Source organism: Neopsephotus bourkii, unplaced genomic scaffold, assembly GCF_033783945.1.
Source record: "Neopsephotus bourkii isolate Nb327-2 ecotype Australia unplaced genomic scaffold, CSIRO-AGI_Nbou_v1 NB_1781, whole genome shotgun sequence".
Taxonomy (NCBI): domain Eukaryota; kingdom Metazoa; phylum Chordata; class Aves; order Psittaciformes; family Psittacidae; genus Neopsephotus; species Neopsephotus bourkii.
Genome location: NW_026902255.1, coordinates 1173255 through 1196259, shown reverse-complemented (window position 1 = coordinate 1196259; position 23005 = coordinate 1173255). Strand labels below are relative to the sequence as shown.

The following is a 23005-nucleotide window of genomic DNA, read 5'->3' as shown; positions in this document are numbered from 1 at the left end:
AGGTATTGAACAGAAAGAACATTAACTCTGATGGCAAGACACAACAGACATGGGTGGATGATGAATCTGACCTCCATTCTGTAGCAGTATTATTTTAGAGAACATTATTTTACTATGAAAAATTGAAATTAGTGTAGTATAGCCTCTGGGCAAAATTTTTATCTAATTTCAATTTTGGAAAATAAAGATTAAACTAATTTGAAATGAATAACTTTTCAAAGTTGATTTTCCTGAGAAAATAGCAAAGGACTATAAAAAATGAAGTGTCTACATAATGTGAAAATTAGACATTAGTTGCTGCTGTAAAAAAAAATAATTTTGAAAATGTCCTTTTGATTACTCAAAGGCTCTAAAAAAACTTCATACTGAACCAAAAATAAAACCCCATCGAATTCACTGAGAGTTAAATCAAACCTTTTTGGACAGTCCTTCTACACTAATCCTGATAGATAAGAAAAGATAAATATTGTCTCTATCATACTGCCGGCTTCCCAATATCCACAGCACACACATTTTATTTATTTTTATTCATCAGCTAGGATGGCCAGAAGCTACAAATCGTGCCAGATCCTGGGTTGCCTATATTGTCTGCAGCTTGGGTGGGGACACCTGGCCTGAACACCCTGAGATGCACCAGCCAGAGGTTATGCACACTGTTCTCAGTAGGTGCATACAGCTTGTCCTACAGCACCCCAAGCTGCTCATCCAAGCTCATCACTTTAATGTGTAAGATAAAAACTAGCTCAAGTGTGTTGTGCATTACACATGGTTCCAGCATGGATGGTTTGAATTGACAGCGATCAGGGTCAGCATCACCCCAGAAATAAGGACTTGAGCCTTTCTTCACTGGAGACTAAATGCTTTTCATACAAAAGCAAAAACACTTGTCGAAGTCTTTCTCATTAGCAAGCCTCAGCACATCTAAACTTTTTATTCCCTTCCACTTCATTTCCTCTCCACCTCTGTGGCTTCTATGATGAGGATCTTTCAGCGTATGTCATCCCCTATCTTCCCTATTGCATCTACCTCCTCAGCTGGACAATACTCAGAAGCAGGTGTGCTTCACAGAGCTTTCTGCCTTCTCTAGTTCTTTTCTCAGCTGTTTGTACAATTTGCCCTGTCTCCTGTTCCTTGTACAGTAAGGACCATGATCTCTGTACATGAGTAAATACAATAGGATGGTGTAAGAACGTTTAGTAATCAGTTACTCATGCTGCAACCAGTTGCTTTCCCTTGATTGCTCCTTTTGTGTTAAGAGCTTGTCCTTCACGTCTTCGACAGCAGAGAAATCCTGCAGCTAATCAGTGCACTAATGAAACAGTTGTTCCATTAATAAAAATTTTTAGAAACTGGCAAAGAAAGAAGCAGCTTTACAAATTAAGCCTCCTCTTCAGCTGGGGCTCCCATTCACCTTGAGTGCCCCAAAATAGCACTTCAGCAGTGCTTGAGTAGTGCTTAAGCTTTACTACTTCAACTGTTGATTTCTTTTTCCCCAGGATCACGGACTAATTAGAAGTGTTGCAGGAATTTATCAAGAACAACCAAGTCAGTCTTACGGCTCTTAGTGTAATAAAGTCACACCTGAAGAGTCCAAACTCCAGTTGAGAACAGGGCCTTCAGAGTCATGGACTGCATGAACACACAGCAAGGGTCCCTACTCCTAATATTGCTTGATGGGGACTTACTTGGGTGCATGCCAGGATGGAGAGCAGCCAGATCAAATAGGGGCCCATCCAAGACAGCTCTGGAAATGCAGTTACCTACCTACCAGTTGCCTGATAGGTACTCATCCTTGTGTTTTTTGTAGCTTGACAAACTATCATTTTCATTTACATTTAACAAGTGGGGCAGTAAAAAGCTGCAGTCAAGCAGTCAATGTGTATCCTGTTTTGCTAACACCTTCAGGAAGGCAATAATTGCCACCAAATGGCACAGGTTTGGGTACAGATATCAGACTCCCAAGTAGGAATTGGGTGCTTCTCTCAATTTGTGTTGGTTTTGATATCAAAGTCATCATGGCCATAGGTCTGGGGCAGCAAAAACAATGAGAGGAAATTTAAATTGCAGAATGCGTGTTTACACTGTAGCTGCAAAGCCTCTTGTTACTCCCCGAAGAAATGCAGCCACTGAGTAGGGAACTCTTCAGAGCACTCCTGCACAGAAGGACTTGGGGGTGCTGGTGGATGAGAAAATGAACATGAGCTGACTGCAGTGTGCGCTCGCAGCTCAGGAAGCCAACCGTATCCTGGGCTGCATCAAAAGGAGTGTGACCAGCAGGCTGAAGGAGGTGATCCTGCCCCTTTACTCTGCTCTCGTGAGACCTCACTTGGAGTATTGTGTGCAGTTCTGGTGTCCTTAACATAAGAAGGACATGGAGCTGTTGGAACAAGTCCAGAGGAGGGCCATGAGGATGATCAAGGGACTGGAGCACCTCCCGTATGAAGACAGGCTGAGAAAGTTAGGGCTGTTCAGCCTGGAGAAGAGAAGGCTGCATGGAGACCTCATAGCAGCCTTCCAGTATCTGAAGGGAGCATATAGGGATGCTGGGCAGGGACTCTTCATTAGGGACTGTAGTGATAGGACAAGGGGTAATGGGTTCAAACTTGAACAGGAGAAGTTTAGATTGGATATAAGGAAGAAGTTCTTTACTGTAAGGGTGGTGAGGCACTGGAATGGGTTGCCCAAGGATGTCGCGAATGCTCCATCCCTGGCAGTGTTCAAGGCTGGGTTGGACAGAGCCTTGGGTAGCTTGGGTAGCATGGTTTAGTGTGAGGTGTCCCTGCCCATGGCAGGGGGTTGGAACTTGATGATCTTAAGGTCCTTTCCAACCCTAACTATTCTATGATTCTATGATTCTAATTGCTCCCTAGTCTACAGGCGAGAAAAGTATTTTGGTGTTATTACAGCTGTACAAAATCCAGCGACTTAATGTTTAAAAATCAGGGGAGTAAAGGAGAAAATAAAGATGGAAAACTGGGGAATGAAAAGGCCAAGTAACCACAGAGAAAATGAACAGTAGGTGAGGGACAGTAGAAGGACTGGTGATGAGTTTATGCCAAAGAGAATGATCAACGACTCTCCCTTTTCTATTTGTTTTGGTTTTTTGGTTGTAGGGTTAGTTTTTTTTGGTGCTGTGTTTTTTTTTTCTTTTTGCTTTTTTTAGTTGGGGCTTTTTACATGAGACAGTGACTCCACACTGGCAAGATTTTTTGCCAAAACCACAGAAATTCCTCCTATATTTCTGCCCTTGACATTACAGAACCTTTGGGCACCTATAGAAAAGCCTATATTTTCCCCACAAAGCAAAGTTGTCCCATTGCCAACTTTGAAATCCCTCTCTGCTAGAGGACTTAGCCAGGACACTCAGGCCACTTGGGCAGCAAGGTTTGCTGAGACCTCAACATGCGTGGTATGTCAAGCTCAGATAGCGTGTTCATGGGACTGGGGAAATCCTATTTCCCAGCCTGGCCCCCTTGGCAGCTTCTTGTGGAGCATTTGGTAATCAAGAGGCTACATGACCTACCAAAGTCCTTTGGGAAAGAGAAACAGCATTTGTACTCAGTATTATTTCAGATGTGAAATTATAAGCTACTTTCGTGCAGTATTAAGTAAACAGTTAAGGACAAAACAGTTTTTAACAAAAAGAGGCAGCAAGATACTCATGGATTAGTTTTGCACTTCAGCAAGCCTCAAAGAATTGTGTCTAATATCTCCCCATTCTCAGGATGTAGCTTTTTCTTTTCAGTGAGCCTGTCACCTCCTGTCAGCATCCCCTCTGCCTTCCTTCATCCTCTTAATTAGTGACTGGGAGCTCTGCCTTTGTTCTCTTTATTTGGCTTTAAACTAGAGAAATTAAATCAAAGGAATTCTCCAGAAGGGTTTGTACCTGCACATGAAGGTGTCATAAATAGCTTGTTAATGATTTGAGAAATGACTAATAAGTAGCTACATTGGGTAACCTTTCAGCATGCTGAATAATTTGTTAAAAACTTAATCTGTTTAATGGGGGCTAGTTTAGCACCAGTATGGAAACAGGCAAATTGAAACTCATACCAGCACTTTTGTCTCTCTGTTCCTCTGCAACTGAGATACTCCCCACCAAGTCTGCGACAGAGCCAAGAATTACGGGGTAAATTAACACAAGGGCCAAAGCCTGAAGCAGGTGTTAGGACTAAACCCATAAAGTCTGCTTAGTAAGAAACCCTGCAAATAAACCAAACCAATCCAAACATCTCAGCTACAAATAATTGTAATCTTCAGGGGATATCCCCATATCTACTAAATCCAATGAAAATTAATTCCTCAATTTTGCGCACCTATGATGTCATTACAATCTCATTTCTAATCTCTGCTTTATTATGGCAGGTTCAACATCATAATAATGCACTGGAATGTTATTAAATACTTCACCTTCTAGCTGTTCTTGACAATAAACCAAACTTCATAATCTGAGCAATAACAAGACCTTGACATATTGTTCACATCCAATGCTAGATCTGCTAATACTGATAGTCATAATTTGAGATTAAGGAAAAAAAAATTAATTAAAAATATTTGAAAACACCCCCCCCAACAAAATTATGTGTTTGCAGAGGATCCATCCATACTCCCCAACTCCTCAAACATTCATGTATCATACTTAAGGGGAACACATGTGTTAACAAGAGCTACATTTTTACAGATTTTGTGCATTAATGGGGACTGAAAAACATGCTACTATGGCTGGCTACATTTCAACTTGGGATGCAGTGAGACTGCAGCTAAACGAGTACATGTTTTAAACCCTTCTGGCAGAAAAGTACTCAACCACAATTATTAACTAATAATAAATTACTGTAGCATTGACCGACAACTTTAGTAAGAAATTAGGATGCTTGTATCTAACTCTATGTAGAAGTTAACATAAATACTCTATGGAGGATAAGCCCACTGAGAGCTCTGTGTGTCTATCATTAACATACATGACACTATGCACAAAATAAAATGTTTCTGTCATTCATGACAAGGAATCAGGGTGCTTCTGTTCGCAGCCAGGCCAAGCAAAGGGTTTTTTCAGCCACAAGACTACAGATTTCAGAGTATCAGCAAGCATGTCTCAAATCCCTACCCTGAATCAGACTGCTTGATCTGAATCTGTCTAAGAATCTGTGACAAAACATTTAAATTTTTCTTTTTGTAACAGTTACTAATTTGGAAATATCCTTGAAATTGTCTTCTTTTTAAAATAGTTCTGAGGTCTTATTCGAAACATAGTAGTTCAACATGGGCTTTGGCAAAAATGAGTGTCAGGGAGAAGTGAGATAAGAAACATCTGAATATTACTTATTTCTTCTTTTTTGTTTTTTTTTTTGCTTCTTTCTGTTCTATCCTTTTCTAGAACTGGGAGGTCACCCACCAAACCCTCAGTTTCCTTCATTTTCCTCAAGTGTAGACCTCAGCTGGCTAATTTATCACCATAACTGTGCAGCCACTGATCAGGGATCCTAGTCTCACAGCTAATAGCACAGTGGAGTTTCTGAATGTATAATGATTGAGCTTCACGAGTGAAAATAATTTGAAAGTCTTCATCTGGGAATCTGATCCAAAAACTATCAAACCAAATGGCAGGAAATTTCAGTGTTAAAATCCAGGGCACTGAATCACATCCAACCCAAGCAGTAGCCCCAAGAGAAAACAAAGTGCAGTACTTTCTTGGGAGACAGCAATTTTGGGGGCAGGCGGGTTGGGGTTTTTTATTTTATTTCTTCAGTGTGTTAGAAAACAGGTTTTGTTTCACACTTTATAGTAAAATAAAACAGTAAGAAGGAAAATATTTGAGTTACAGCATGAAAATATCATAAGGGTTTGCTTTCCTTTTTTTTCTTTTTAATTATATGAGGTTTGATTCTCATTTAATTGTCCCTGAGTCTTTCACACACAAAGGCTGCTGACAGCCTATTTATGAAGCATGATGCTGGTATTATTTTTTCTGCTTGGGAATGTGCTTACTTTTTCCTGCTTAAGCTATGTCTCACTAGCCTTGACTAACCTTCAACTCTGTAACTTAAACACATCACACTCACACTCACACTCCAGTGTGCTTTGGAAACCTTGATACCCACCTATAAATGGGAAAACTTGACTCTACTGTAGTTTCTTCCATTTGTAGGAAGATAAATATATGTAGTATCAGTGTTTCTTGGCTTTCTAATGGCAGAGCTGTCACCTCCTGATCTGAGGCAAGCTTTAATGATGAAAATCAGTAGTGCTTTCTGACTTGGTACTGACAGAGAGGCATTAGTGAGATGGAGTTACAAGTATTTTTTGATTAGTGCATTTATCTCGACAAGAGTCTGACTGAGTAGTAATTTCCAGGCTGAAGCTCTTTGGACCATGGGGACACCTTTCACCCATCCAAGTAAAGTCAGTGGCAACTAATTCTATGACTTTAGTGGACTAAGATCCTTCAAAACTATCATAAAAAGGATGGCTTACAATCACATCAAATAGAACAAACCAAAAACAACCAAGACTCTAATTTTGACAGGATTTCCAATTAGCCCAAGACTTTTGCATCTTTATATCCTTCCATACTTCTATGCTGTGCAAAAATAGAAGTAGAGAGACTACCTGTACATTAATACTTACCAATGCAAAACCCAAACCCCTGTGTTTCTCCCAGTGAGCAAAGTACATAGTTCAAGTAAAGAAATTCCACTTTTTAAAGCATGCCATACAAGAACAAATCTACCATTTGTGGTCAATCTTACTGATTTTCAGAAAAATAAAATTCCATTAATTTCAGCCTATATTTCTCTCATTTCACTGGTTCATGATATACAGCTTATACAGACACTAGTAAAACTAATTATTGGCTTTTCTGGCTTGGAAAGGTAAAATCCCTATGGATTTCACTGGAAAGATGACAACTGCTTTGAAGAATGGTATTCCTGGTCCTTCGTACCAAGGAAGTCATTCAAAATTGGAATCTGTGATAAACATATTTTTCTGACAAAGGCTCATAGTAACAGAGCAGAAAAGATGTAGGCACTTTATTCTTCCTAGGTTTTCTTATTGCGTTTTTATTTATGCTTTTACCAAGGTCAAATGTATATAATACAAAACCCTTTACAAGCTTTCTAGCAGCTATTCAGTACAACCTGTAGGCCTGTAGTCTTTTATTGCTTTAATGTATGAATCAATGTTTTACAGTGTTTTCTGGACACATTTCTGAGTACAAAAATCTATGATTCTACTACAAACATTTGTTTTGCTTTTCTGTAAATAACAGCAGCGTTATACTTCCCTGTAACCAAATAAATCACTGCTGAATCTCAAAAAAAAAAAAAAAATACTACCTCAAACTGAGTATTTATTACTTTTGATAGAAAAGAGGGAGCGGGTTTGTGTTTGTGGGTGGGGTTTGGTTTGGTTTATTTTTACATTAAAATAGATGATATGGAAAGAAATGCTTTTCAGCTTCAGATTTTGAAAATTGAGATTTGAAAATGTAGCCACATCTTCCTGCACAAAGCAATTTGACCTCACTTTAAAATTTGATCTTTGAAAGCAGTTGTCAGTGTATTCTGAGAGACTGCATAAGTTAAAACCTGCTGAAAACAATATTAGGAGAACAAAGGGAAATTTCTTGCTTTTGTATCCTCCCAACTTTGCTGTATTATAGCGTGGAGGAGCCCCAGCTGTCACATAAGCCTGTGTGATGTGATGTGCTGTACAGATTCCTCCACTAATGAGGAGCAATGAGCACACTTCCATGTCCTGCTGCATTTTACTCAGCCTGCCTCTTTGCAAGGATCTCTTCTCATCACTTCTCAGCACGAATTTCTTTCTTTTGCAGAGGGAGATGGAGACAGCTTGGTGGGTGTTTGTATATGGCTTCAGAAGAATGTTTGAAAGCTGTACGGTGCACAGAATAATACTAGGCTGCTTAGCCTCCCTGTCTCACTTGTCTCCTAAATAATAAGAGCTATAACACAGGGTGGTACAAAGATAATTGGGCAGAAAAAAATTTAAGGAAGCTCTAATGTTGAAAAAAGAATTTACATAAATACCACAGACACAATAATCACTCACGGAACATACCAGACTTGAACAAATAACATGCATGCCTGTCAACATGGACAAGTTGTGCAAGACTTCTCCCTGCTTTAATGAGTAACTAGACCCTGGTATCTTCAGAAAAAGATTTGGAACCTCAGTTCCAGCCTTTCAGACTAATCACCGAGCTTCAACTTTTCTTTAGTACTGATTTCATTAGACGACTACAAATGAGAGAGCAATCATTTATTTATTTATTTATTTTAAACTGAGAAAACACCCAGGGGAGTTACAGAAGGGATCTTCTCTGCTTATCATGGGCATTTACCTTGAGCTTAGGCTGCAGGCATATATTGAATCAGCTCTCTTCAAACAGTTATACTAGACAGGCTTTCGAGTTCTTGTAGAGGAAAAGTCTGTTATAGATGAGCCTGTCATCACCCTTCTTCTAGGGAGGAGCGAAGTCCAGTTTTGCCTTCACAGCCAGGAAGACACATTTTGGCACAGGCTTGCCTATCACCCACCACTGCCTCCTGACATTTACAGTTTCAAATGAGATAGGAACAGACATAAGACGGTCAGCCTTCACCTGTGCTCTGACCTAGGAGGAAGGAGAAACAACCTGTGTTTCCAGGCTTATGTGGCAGCCTGGACCCAGCTCTATGCTGCTTTGCAACTACTTCTCCAGGCAAAAACATTTCAAGATAGGTCTGGTACCTCATGGTTGAGCCATGTCTCCCACACCCTTACTTTGAGAGAACTCAGTTCTGAGCTTCCACAGATTCTTGGATGCATTTGGAAGCATCAAGTTTGTGTTTTGTCAGCTCTTCTGAGCAACTACACGTGATGACTTTTCTCAAGGCTTCCTACACTGCTAAGCAGCTCCCTGTTTCTCCTCAGAGCCTGCTCCCAAAGAGGAAGCAGGACAAATATGTAAGACAAATATGAATTTTGCTACAATTAGATCACATGCAAGTTCAAAAATACTTAGATGAGGCCCCCAGAAAGACTGTCATTGGTGACACATGGCTGAGCGTAAAGGGTTAAAGTTGTGAGGGCTGAAGCCTGTTCTAGTATCAGCTGTAAGGTCTGTCATACAAGTAGTGGCACAGATATGTGGAAAAAAAAGGTTGAGACAAACGTTCTCTAGCGGGCTCTCTGGAGTAGTTTAAGATCTCACTGCTCTGACTAGCCATAACACATCAAAGCTAACATGCTCCTAATTCATTTTAGTAATGCAGATTCATTTAAATCATCCTCAGCACTGCAGAAGATCAGAAATCTTGCACAGGCTTGAGAGACACCACAAGTGTCTCCCTCCTGGAGTGATGAGAAAAGGAAAATAAGGAGCAGAGAGTGGCACACCTTCAGCAACTCCCAGAAGACCCGCAGGAGCAGCCTGTCTACAACCTAAAACAAGAGGGGCACATAGTTGAGCAGAAAGCTGGCTCAGAGACTGTCAGTTTATCATGGTTTAAGTCCAGTCAGTAACCCAGAACCATGTAGTCGCACTCTCACTACCCCCTTTCCTCCACCCCTGCTCCTGGAGGGATGAGGAGGAGAATTGAAAGAATGTAACTCCCACAGGTTGAGATAAGAGCAGTCCAGTAACTAAGGTGTAACACAGATCACTGCTGCTACCACCAATAATAATAATGGCAAGCGAAATAACAAGGGAAGAGAATACAACCACTCACCACCCGCTGACCAATACCCAGCCTGACTGAGCAGTGATCCAGCCCTTCCGGGTAACTGCCCCCAGTTTTACATCCTGGGCATGACATGCTGTGGTATGGAATACCTCTTTGGCTAGTCTGGGTCAGGTGTCCTGTCTCTGCTTCCTCCCAGCTTCCCCTGCCCTCCCTGTCAGAGCATGAGACTCAAAATCCTTGGTCAGAGTAAACATTACCGAGCAGCAACTAAAAACATTGGTGTTATCAGCGCTGTTCCCAGGCCAAAAGTCAAAACCACAGCACTGCACTAGCTACTAAGAAGGAGAAAAATGACTGCTACTGCTGAACCCAGGACACAGTTCTTTGCTCTTATTGATCTCAAAGCACTTCTAAAATGTCTGCATTTTCTTTTCTGTTTAGCAGTTGGAGAAACTGAGACACACTCATGAGGAACTGGCTCTCAGCTGCAGAATGTATCATATAAACCAGCTCTCTTGAGTCCTAGCCCAGGGTTTTATTAACCAGACCAGGCTAAAAAGCAACCAGAAACTTAATTATACCACATTGTGACTAGGAAGTACCTGGCAGTGCTCATCTGAGATAGAAGAGGGAATGAAGTCATAATTTATTTGTTTGAGACTGGTCATTGTTGCAAATGAGTGATCTGCAACTCCATTAGACTGAAAGAGCCTCTATTCAGTGCTGGGCATTTGTTATTTCCAACAGTTCACCTTTTCAGGTTATATTACCAATAAACAAGGGAGTGATTCTGGCCTCTCTGCAAGACAGAAAGCTTCTTTCCTGCTTCTCCTCAGTCCCTTCTCAAGAGATCTCTATTTTCTTGCCCTTCTGTGTCCTGTTGAATCACACTGTGAGTATAAGTGTTTTGTTATCTCTTGTATTTTTCTTCTCAACTTTCCTTTCAAAGACACAAGAACCACAGGAAAAAACACTCCTTTAGAAAAGATCAGTTTCACAGATTATGACCTCTAAGACAAGGTTTCAAGAGAGAAAGTCCTCCATGAAGTAAAGAAATTGTCATCCACCCTGCAAACAGGAGGTCATTGTCATTCTCTGTGAGATAGTCCTCAGACTTTCCCAGAGGGAAAAGACCAGTTTAGACATGTCTCCATCATGCTGATAGTGAGAAGAAAAAGCTCTCTTACAGACCTAAGTAAGGATAAAATAAAGGATTCACATGAAATTCAACTAGAAGCTACAAACTTCAATATAACTCCCTCCATGCATAAGGTCAGGAGACCTCAGACACACAGGTGTCATCATTATTGGTAGCTTTTCATATCTCTTGTGTGGATCTTTCCATTGGTGTGGTTTGTTAGCGTTTTTTTGTTTTGGTTGGGTTTTTTTTTGTATGTTTTTTTGTTGTTGTTGTTTGATTTTTATTTTTTTTTTGTGTGTGAGTTGGGGTTTTTGTGGGGGGTTTTTGCTTGCTTTTTTTTTCTTTGTTTTGTTTGGTTGTTTATTGGTTTTGTTGTTTTGAGGTCTGGGGTTTTTTGAATGCTTGTAAACTTTCAGTAGTTACAACATTCTGCATCAAGAGTTCCCATGGCTGAGCTATATGGTTTATAAAGAAATGCTTCCTTGAACTGCACTGCTTTCTACCATGAACTCATTTCACAGTCTTCCAGCAATTGCTTTTCCATCTTGAATAGTCCTAAGCTGCTTGATCACTCCCTGTGCTGAAGCTCTTCCATATTTTTATTGTCCTTGATATGTCCTTTGGATCTTTTCCCAGTAATCTTATTCAAACATAAAGATGCCAGAAATACAGAGGGAGGGAGTGCTCAAGAAGTGGGAGTCATGGGTTTACGCAGTGCTATAATAATGACTTCTATCCTGTTGTCTATGTCTTTGTAATAACTCCTAACCTTACACCTGCTTTTAGGACTGCTACTGATCAAGCCACTGTTGTGCCAGATCTCTTTCAACTCCATCATCTTCCTCTTGAAAGGCTAACAGATAACTGGTGACACTTTCCTGAATGTACAGTTAGGATTGATTTCTTCCCCAGTGTGCACCCAATTGTTTGGTTTTTTTTTTTCCCTACACTGAATTTGATTTGATATTTTATTATCCAACCATCCAGAAGAGTGAGATTAATGACACTGCCCCGCTGTTCACAGATAAGAAATAGAAGAATGAAGACTTATACAGGGTTTTCAACAGAGCAGAGGGCAAAAGATGGGTCTGTTTGCATCGTCACTTTTCCACCATGTGAGAAAAAGTTTCTTCTAATACTTCTTTAATGTTCTTGTATACCTTTATACCTGCAGTGTTTGAATGAGTCCACACAGAAGCAGCCATTTCCCTTTGCTTCCAGAAGTGGAGAGCATGTAAACAGAAGGAAAAGAAAAATCCCCAAAACTGAACATGGGAAGGAAGATGAGATCAGGGAGATTTTAAGGAAGGAAGAGCAGCCAAACAAATCCTTAAAGTGTCACAAATTAGGTACAAGGACAGGGGGGTTATGTCTTTTATGCCAAAGTATTCAAAAGCATCTGTGAAAACATTCAAACTAAATCTAAACCACCACCTAAAATCCTGACATCTAGTAATCAGCTAGCTAATGATCTTACAGTTGCACAAACCACAGGAAGGAGATGCAGCTGGGATGGGAAGATCAGCACAGGGCCCTGAAGATGGGGCTTCAATTTCTTCTGTCACTGGGAAAGCAGGTGTGTGTATTGCTCAAGGCTTCTGTAGGCTGGTATGAGCCACACAGCTACAGGTCAACAGGCCTGTTGCTGCAGCCTGCTCATGGAGAGATCTGCAGCCATGGTGGCCTCGTGCTGTTGCACACCTTTGTGGAAGTCCATCAGCTTCTAATATTGAAATTAATCTTGCTGCTTGCTCAGCTCCACATTCAACCCCCCTCTCAGCTACAACACTATAAAAGATGTGACAGCATTTGGGGATGTAATTGAAAACATTGCAGCCAGGATGCAGGTTTGGGAAGCATATGGGCAATATCCTGCAAATCATGTCCATATATAGCTGTTATTTCAGAGCAGATCTTGTGTATGTAACTGCAGCTTCTGTTATCTCCTTTCGTCTCCTACCTTACCAAAACTTCCCATCTGTTTGCCTCTCAAATTAACTGGGCATTTTAACACAATGGGCAAGCTCCTCTGATCTATTATCTTGAAGGAAATTTCGATGACTTAGACTTGCTGGCCTGCATTTTAACTCTTAGTTTTCTGCAATTTGCTACAGCTCTTTACAAAATGACTGGCTACATGCCACACATGGGGACTACCATGAGATTTCAGGATGTGAATGTTCTTATCAGACACACATGTCAAACAGCAGCACCCTATTAGAGCAGCACAGCCTTGTTAGCCCCATATTAAACCTATTCTTTCCAGTTAGCACCACCTCAGTGTATTCAGAAGGCATCTTGACCAGTCTTGCTTGGATCTCAGGAATTCAGCTCTTTCATAGACTGGCTCAACCTCAGCTCCACTCCATTTCCATGGGGCAGTATAAGCACTACTCTGTCACAAGTGTCCATCTCATTAAAGGCACCTTTACTCAATACCTTGTGCCCTGGCATGTCAAGGTTTTAAGAACAGTTAAGTAAAAAGTAGGCAGAGCTTTGTAAACTAACTCTGCAAGACTGGGCAAGGCATTTGCTGGAAGCACACTGTCCCTGCCCAGAAGAGCAGCCAGAAGCAGGGTGAAATCCAACATTTCATGCCATGTCAGGGTACGGTAGCATACAACATCTGGAAAGTGATTTCCTTAAATGACACTCATGTACAACCTATGAGCCCTGGTACTGTAGGACAATTGCAGTCCATACTAAAACTGAAAATATCCATGTCACTAGCTTCACAATCATAACCGTTTCTCAGAGCTGAGCTAAAGACTTTCTCTTGCAGAGAAATTTCTTCTTGCATGTTTATTGAAATGCGCATTGGTCAGAACAATGAATGTTGAATATGTTTCTGACCAATATAAGCAAAAATCCACAAGCAGCAAAACGTCTGTATTATCCATATTGGAAATTCCTATCAAGGACACTATCTAGCCCAGCACAGAAAGGAGATTAAATCAGACTCTCATGCCTGGAGGCAAACACTTGGTTGGAAAAGAGCCCAAAGGCTTGACTAAACTGACTGAAAGCAATCAAGAGAACCTTGGGAGCTTTAGTGAGCTTGGATGAGACTCCACTGCAGGCTCATCCTGGGCAAAAAACATTACTTCCATAACCAGAACTGCTGCCTTCTACTTCTCCCTGCACAGGTAGTTCACAGCTGCCTCAAGCTCATAAAACAGATTGTTGTCTGTCTTTTTAACAGGTTCCCTGACAGAGAAAGACCTTGAGACACTTCCAGCACAAGCTCAAGGAGTGCCTATGCTGAGACAGAGGCAAAAGCACACTTCTTTCTAGCCCGCATGCTGGTTGATTTACTTTACCACGCAAGATAGCCTAGAAGAGCCACCTATGGCCTGGAGCTCCAGAAAATAATTAAGTTGTTGGTGGGTTGCCCCAGTATTACAGTAATTGATGATTAAAGCAGGAACAGGACACCGCTGAGGCCTGGCACGCAATAAGGCTGCTCAGTTACTCTCCTCCAAATTCACACCACTGAGCAATATTGTCACATGCATCATTCCAGGATGCTAACAGCTTTGCTGTTTCCTAATCAGCTGCAGCAATTTACACAATTTCTGGCTGTGTTTTACATCAAACCTCATTTGATTCTCTGGTATGTTGCAATACTACTAAAGACAACCATCCTTTAAATATGCTTTCCACACACATCATTCCCTTTCTTTACCAGTTTTAGATGAAAAGGGCAACACACAGCTGTGTGTGCTAATTAAGAGAGTCCTTATACATTGCATTCAGCATACTTCTGTCTCCAAAACAGTTCTCACATCTAACCCAACAGCTGATATAGTAAGATTGATAATGACAATGGTACCACTGAACATGCTTTTGAGATAGGAAGGATGACATATTTTCTTGTTTCATGTAGGCAGTGCTACATCCAGCCAGCAGACACAAAGGAATCTGAGCACCAGCTTAATCTAGCACTAGCTTAAGCTTTTACATATGCAGAACAGAGAGAAGAAATTCGTGACACTGCTGTGCATAAGCTTGTATTGATAATTTATATATCACCATCTCAGAATAGATCTCTCATAACAAAGGCCTTGGGTAAGAGGGAGAGATCTTCTTGAGTCTAAAATATTGCCTAATTGGAAGAAAAGTGCCTCATGACATATACCAAGCATTGTATCATCAAATGCTTACCCAAGCAGATGGCTGGACTTGCGCAGTGGGGTTCCTTCTTGTGATCTGCTGCCACTAAGAGCCTTTTGAGCCAGATCCAAAACCTCTTCAAGTCAATGGGAGTTTTTTCAATTAACTTCAGTATAAGTTGGGTAGGATCCAGAGAATTAAGTGTCCCTGGAGATGCCTTCTGGGCATCTGCTGACACTCCAAGGGGGAATTTCCAACTCCTTTGGGTATTGTTTTTAGAAAGTTCTGAAACAAGAGAGGTTACGTTTAAATTTCCAGAAATTCACACTACAGGAAAATCTTGGCCCTGTTGAAACAAAAGGAAATGTTGCCTTTGGTAGGAAGTTACACTTCTGACTACCATTTGCTCTACCCCTGTGGTTTTACCAGCTCAGAAAACTGATGAGATTGGCCAACTGGTTCTTTCAGTACCAAACAAGCGAGGCCAAAAATAAGCACCTAATCATTGGTTTGAGATGCCCCCTACAACTCTAATGTCTGAACTTTCCATCATTCCATTTCTTGGGGGCTTATAGCAGCCTTAACCTATGAGATCTATTAACATCAGCCTTCCCATTCCTTCCATGCTTGAACTATTTTAAAAAATTCTGCAATTAAGCTAAAGTCTCCTTAAGTTTTGCATAAACCTGGTCTACTGCTTGGATGTGAAGTGTTGCTATTACCTAGTTCAGTTTTACTTCTCCACAGAGCAGAAAGACCTACTAAGTACTGCTAAGAGCAAAATTAAGCATAATTTTCACTGAAAGAAAGCAGCTTAACTATTCAGAACTCAGTCTTTTCAGATAGCTATTATAGTGGCCTATTGGGGATATGGTAAATAAAATTTTCCTACATTTACCTCAGGTAATTATATGCCTCTAGCAAAAAAAAAAGAAAAAAAGAAAAAAGGAGTAACGAGCTCTGGTAATGGTAGAACAGAGTTAAAAATGGTTCCTCAAGGTGATAGTCCACAAGTGAAAAACTAAAGCCCATTCTGAAGCTCTATCAAGTGGGATGCTCTTTCTCTCACTAAATCCTGCTGGGGACTGAGGGGATTGTATCCACTGGAAAGGCATCTTCAGTGATGCAAGACACTGTGGTGAAGTCAAGGCTGAACAGGTCATGCTAAAGATGCAGTCAAAGGAAAGGGCCTTTGACTTAAGGAATCTTTCTACCACCACCTCCTTCATGTCCTCAATTTCTGTGCCCCCTGAAATCTGAAGGCTAGAGTGGTTCAACTTGATGACTTTTTCATATACAGCTAAAAGAACCTGTTATATACTGTTATGGAGGTGTATATGCCAATTCAGTGTTCTGGTGTTCTGTTTATTTATGTAGTGTATCTGGAATTAATTTAACCTGAAAAATTCAACTTTACCTTGGCATTTGAAAAACTGAGTTCTTTTATTTCTTTCCAGTCACAAATTTTCTTTTTTTAATAGGTAGAATATTCAGAATTCCGAAAAGAAGATGCTTGGATTTTGGAAGAGATGAATGCTTTCAAAATTCTGATTCAAAAAGCAATAATTGGAGGGTTTTTTAGTTTTTTCTTGAACTTGAATGCATATATTGTCAATTTTTCATTTGCAAACTTATGGAAAGCCTGCACAATGACCTGGCTCTGGCTGGAGGACCTAACTTTACACACTGCTACATTGGCTTCCCAATGGAAATCCTACAGGCCCACAAATGGAAGGGCACACACACTTCTTTCTCAACTCCACCTTTGTTCTGTGCCTTCAATGTCAAGAAACTGCCAGGGAAAGAGTCCTGGGAGACTATGTGGCTGCAGACCTGGTATCAAGACACATACAGACCTTCATCAATTTGTGGTTCTCCATCAGTTCAAATCCTTATTGCTTATTCCAGGCTTTCTAAAATAGTAGCAGAAGGGTACTGGAGAAGTCAATATTCTATTTGTTGGCATCACCAGCAATATCATAGCCCTGCTATGCAAGTATCGCTTTGATATAATATGTCCCACATAATCTTAACCTTGACATTCCTTGAAGTATGACGATAGACAAAAATATCCAACTTTGTAAAGGGTTAAACTACTAAAAGGAGATTCTTCTGAGAGGTAATTCAATCTTTCACTATCTTTTCAAATTAATCTTACCCAATCTTCTGAAATATGTCCTGAGCTACTGAATATATTTTTGTGCTGTAAACACCAGGACAAAGTCAGCGTAAAAATCTTGCTATCAGTTAACTAGCTTGAAGTCTCTCCTATATTTTGTGTTGACTGGAATGATAAATAATTTATTTTCAGAGTAGCAGATCTCAAATAAATTTCTAAAACAAAACTCCTGCAAAACACAATTATTATTCAACTCATTTTAACAATACGATAAATGCAATGCAATGAGTTCCATTAGCTATTCTCCTAGCCAAGGTCTACTACATCATTAAATATTATCGAGTTGGGTCTGCCATTTTACTTGAAATTATGTGCCTGGCATTTTAGTCTATGGCCATAAATGCTGGAAATGTCAGTTATATAAGCATCCATCTTTTTCACTACTGTCTCCCATCAAACATTAATGGTGGGAGCTCTAATCCATTCTACACAGTCCCAGATACATACATTTGCTAGGAAAGGAACTGTAACAGAGCACACTGACAATTCACAGTAAGTAATTACTCTTAGAAATATCTCAGTAAACTCAATTTGCTCCCAGAGGTCTTTTAAATTATATCTCGTTAGAGTGCAATGTTTTTTCAAATGACAAGGTCACACAAAAAAGCAAAACTATTTTATCTTTATCAGAGCTTTACTCCCCCCACCATAAAACTGTTATAACACATAATTCCAACCAGATAGAGATATTGTGTTTTACTGTTGGAGCTCAGGAAAGCTATAAAGCAAGCAGAGTTGTTGTTTACAGTCACAATAAATTTGGAATATCGTATAGCATTTTAGGTGAAGCAAACACATATACTAATGTCAGCTGAGTGGGAAGAAGTGCATTTTTTTTTAACTTCACTGGTAAAATAATTTTATTTTGAATTTACACTAAAAACCTCATGAATCAGAAAAAAAATAAACTATATTAATATAGCAAAATACACACTATCTCATCACCCTGCATACCTGTCTTGGTGACTTTACAAGCAAGAGCTTATTGAAAAGCAACATGGACTATGTGATTGACCAACACTTCTAATTTTATCGTAAGTCTTGATAGTTGGTATTCTTTCTTATAATCCCAGCTTCTCAAGCCATGCAATTAGGAAAGTATATAAAAAAAATAGTCTGTGCATTGTTTTCTGAAAAGCACAAAATTATGTCGTTGTGTACTCTGAGCAGAAGTCCAAGAGCTAAATAAACTATTTCTTTAACAGTGTAAGGCTCTTTGAATTTATATGCCAATCCCTTGCTATTCAGGAATAGGGTAGAAAGGTACTCTTCATTCTTTAAGTCTTCGCCAAATGTACCATGGAACAATCACATCGAACAATGAGAAAGACAACTACAGTGTAAAAGCAGCAACATAATCACATTTTAGCAGCATTCATTTTAGGTACTAAAGGTGCAACTTGTGTTAATAAATAGGCGGAAACAGCTAAGCAGTGCCTTCATTAAGGATATCCTCAATTTTGTTCCCATTTGAAAAACTACTCCCTCAACTGAAAATGTGCTTTTATTCTTAAGTCCAAGTTACCTGGCACATTAAAAGAATGAACCCGATAGCACTGATCTATCTTAGCAAGTAACTGTCTCTGAAGGCACAGCCCAGTTTTAGAGCCATATATAGGGGATGGGACACAACATCATTCTGAAAACACGGTTAAGCCCAAGTCTTTCCAGAAATGTACCTAAATGAACTTACCTCCTCAAAGCAAAGATCAGAAAAGCAGGAATAACTTTGGAAGAACAGATGTCCTCATAGTGAGTGGGTTTTTCTTTTTAATCCTTTTCTTTCGCAAAGTTATTATACAGGAATGATTTGGGAGAGTCTTGCAGAAAACTAAATGGGCATAGCACAAGAACTGTCATAACAGTCAAGAAATTTTCTGAGCAGCACTTTTATAAGCTTTACCATCTTGCATTTGACTTATTTCCATTTTTTTTCTTTGACAAGCACATGCTGAGATTTGCAAAAAGACAGCATCAACAGTCATCTTACAATCATCTTTTCCAGAAAGTTTACCTTCTGTAAGCCCTGTCAATGAAAAGCCTTCTTCTTCTGACAAGGGATCTTCTCATGTTGTTACATATTCTTACATTACTTAATCAATACAATATATAAAAAGCAAATGCTTAAATTAATGCTTATAAAGAGACCACAAAGTAACATAAGCTGAGACCAAAAAAGCAGCCAGCACTGGGTCCTTCAGGCTCTCAGTAGGTTTCTGAATTTGGGGTTTGCTGCTCTGTTCCTGACAGCTAGAAACCCATACCTTTCTGACAGGGGAGGGGCAAGGACTTGAGTAAAATCTTGCTGGCATGACATGACTGCATCTTTCTGCTACAACGGCATTTGCTTCTGTTTGCCATAGGTAGCAAAAATGATATATAACCTTATTCTATTTCTTCAGAGGCAGTAGTGACTGAAATACAAAGGTATCTATGTATTCAGAGGAGGGTAGAAGGACTCAGCAGAAAATCAAAGCTATCTTAAATGTGTCTGGCACAGTTCTAGACATGTTAACGTAATGTAAGAGTGCCCAGTAAGGTACTACAGGACTGTCTATTGGGAAATCTTTCAAGAGGGGCTTTTTTGGCACAGGACACCAACGAGAATTGTGAAGTCCTCTTTGAATAGGACAATTTCTTTGATCATCATTAAGGTGTAGTGGCTATGAAAAACCTTGTGGATGCAAAGCCTCAGAATATTTATTAATAGATAACCATCTAAACTCAAAAAAATCTCCCTGTGAGGCACCAGAAGGCAGCTGCTTGAGCACAAAGCAGAAGCCACAGTGGAAGAAAGCATCTTTGCCCTTCTGAGCTGCTTCTGTAAATCAGGGCACAGTCACCTTGCGATTTCTGTCCCTCCACCCCCCCCACATGACTGTGTCTGCAGATCACGTGGCGCAGCAAGCAGTAAAAGTCATCCAAGAGGAAAAAAAATAAAAAATGACAGAATGGAAAATAAAAAATGATAGCACAGGATGTACAGAAGGCAGGTTACTTTCTGTATCCTTACACTATTTAGACCGTAATTTGCAAGATCAGCAAGCATCATTCTTTTCTCTTCCTTTTCAGCTCTTATATGAATAACAGTATAAACAGTATTAATACCTCTGAAGACTGATTTTAGAAACATCTGACCAAGCCACCCTGCTCCAAGCTTCTCAGTTTTTGAACTCTGCATTGAGAACTCCTCAGCAATGGTTCAGATTGTTCAGTAAAACCTCAAAGAGGTCAAATCTGCACCAAGGCAACTTCATGAATTTAGATCTGGTCCACCTGATCTAATGAAGAAAGCTCTGTCATTTTATTCCAGATGTAAATTTGACTCATAGCTGTGATTCATATCAGTTAGAAATTTGATCCCATGACTGCAAAAGAGCTGAGCTAATTTATGTTGCTGAAGAAAACTGGGACAAATATCTGTATCTGTAAAACCACAGTCTGAGCTCCCTCTTACTATAGTGTCAAGCATTTCAAAACCAGCTCATACCCTGAATTCTCCTTCCATTTTTGGCCCACCTCTTTAGTGAATCTCCACAAAAACCCGGTATATTTAAAGAAAAGTAGGACTGGATGATAAAAAAAGTTAAATAAACATAATTGGAAGTTAGATTAATCTTATCCTATAGAAATACGCCTTGTGTCTGAATTTTTGCATGGTTTTTTTCTGAGCTTTGACCTTTCAACACAGAGCTTCATTTTGTCTTGCCCCAAACAAAACCAGAACATTTCAAACCCCAAATGAAAATAATGCATTAAGTTCATCACAGCAAATTTTGCTTCAGGAAAAGAGACTTTCATCCTAACCAGAGTTTTCAGAAGGAAAGTACTGGGATGGGAAATTTTTGGCCAGCTGCACCAAATACCTTCATTCTTTCATTCTGATATTTTTACCTTGCTAGTAATGCTTCACTCCACAGTGAGCCCCATTGATCTCCTGGAGCTGAGTGACATCTTTCCAGTCAACACATGCCAGACAGCAGTGTCTGACCCATGCCAACTTGGGAGCAGAGTTAAGTGAGTTTGAGCTCTATGGATTCATGAGGTAGGATGTCCTCTTGACTTCCTCTCTGCTTCCTAAAAAGAAACGTGAAAGGTTAGTAATTAACCACTGTTAATTTCTTCAATCAGAAAGAGCATTTCTAATGCTTTTAAGACTCTTCAGTCTTTGAGGCACATTATTCCTACCTCTACAGGCTGTAAATTGAACTCAGAATAATGAAATAGGGAGGTGTGTTTCTCTTTACCTTTTCTTTAAATTGAGTTTATAAGTGGCAGAAGATTATCCAGAGGTCTTGGAGGATGTTCTCCACCTTCTTTAATCTTAAAGTTCTCTACATCTTTTTAAGTCTTTAAGTTTTTAAATCAAGACTGATATATGCTTTAAGAAACTTGAGTCAGTTGAGCCACAGGTTGTTAAGCTTGTTGCAGTACTGAGTGGGTAAAATTTAATGCATACAGGTCAGTTTAGAAGTGCATCACAGTCCCTTCTACCTTAAAAATCTACAAACCTATGCAGTGAGCAACAGAATGTAATCAACCTTTGGCTACCCTTACTCATCCCTCTAGTTGTATTTTTTATTGCAACCCACAGAGACATAAAAATTCAAAACCTAACAGCAAGATTGAAATCAAAACAATTAAATAGAGAGAAAATGAAACAAACAAATGACCAAAGCCACTGCTTTTTTTTTTTTTTTGCCTTTTTTTTAAACCCTTTTCATCATCCTTTTCTTTTTATTATATAGATCTCACTTGCAGCTTTTTAGAACCACCAAAAAAGCTAAACCAACCTATTACACACACAGCTCTGCCATGAAAATCCAGGCTTTGCTGTCACTTTCATTTCCCATTGCAGCATCACTAAAATCTCAGACCTCCCTGCAGAAACAAGTTTTTAACAGATCATTTTGTTCTTTTTTTACCATTCTTACTATGAAAATATCTTTTTAACTTGCATCAAGCTGAAGGATGACCAGGATTTTTGTTGTGTGCTGGTAACAACCAAACACAAAGAGTCTGTGGCTTGTATTTCACAAGTGCATGGAGAAAGATCACAGGCAGCTGTTACCCATTTTCACTTCTGTGCATCAGTCAGACAAATTACCATCTTCGTGGCTCTGAGGCTGAGGAAATTTGCCACAGCCTGCATCAGGCTTAGGTATTGCAAATCAAGCTGGAGTCAGAGCAATGGCCAGGTGAGAACACAAAGAAACCATAGCCACGTCCAAACAAAATCACGTAGGCTTCTTCTCATACTGAGCAGGATTACTATTGCAACAACACATCATCAATAGAGTAAAACTTACCTGTCTCACAAGGTTCAGACCCCTGGTCCAGGTGCTTGCCTGAGGAGCCATCGGCGCAAGGCTACCATTTGCAGGTTTATGGCTGAATGCCTCTAAGTCAGAATCCCGCCTAGATGCTTGATGTTGTGCTGTTGCATCATTGTCGCTTGAAATTGACTCAGGAGATGACAGTCGTGTTCAGAATGTGTGGGTTAAAGCCCTTCCCGAATCTTCATTAGCGAAGACAGGCCTTCCTCACAGGAGAAGGAAAACTCCTATCTTCAAACCTGGGTAGACGAAGCTCGTCTAGCCTTGTAAGGTCTTCCATCAAAGAGAAGGACACTCTTACAAAACCTACAACCTGAGGACTTTGCTGCCACCATCCTAGGTAGCTAGGCCGTGGCAGTTAAACCTCAGGTGTAAAGGGTGGGACCGGTTCTGCGCAAGCTGTGCCTCACCTAAAAAATCCACTGCGCAGGCTGGAAGGGCTTACTCTCACTTGTCTGTATGGACAGGCGAGGGTCGAAACGGCAGGTGACAAGGTGCATGGGAAGCTGAAGATCCAACCTTGCATGCGGGCGGACCACTGCATGGG

The 23005-nt window shown here is 40.1% G+C and overlaps 1 long non-coding RNA gene across 1 annotated transcript in view; it reads right to left on the bottom strand.

Moving 5' to 3' along the window:
• Positions 1 to 23005, bottom strand: part of LOC133226427 (uncharacterized) — a 78985-nt gene that overhangs the window by 36498 nt on the left and 19482 nt on the right. Inside the window, exons 2-3 of the long non-coding RNA XR_009729501.1 lie at positions 21017 to 21199; positions 14995 to 15228 (exon numbers count right to left, since the gene is read on the bottom strand). This is a non-coding gene — a long non-coding RNA (uncharacterized LOC133226427). The remainder of the gene's footprint in view (positions 1 to 14994; positions 15229 to 21016; positions 21200 to 23005) is intronic.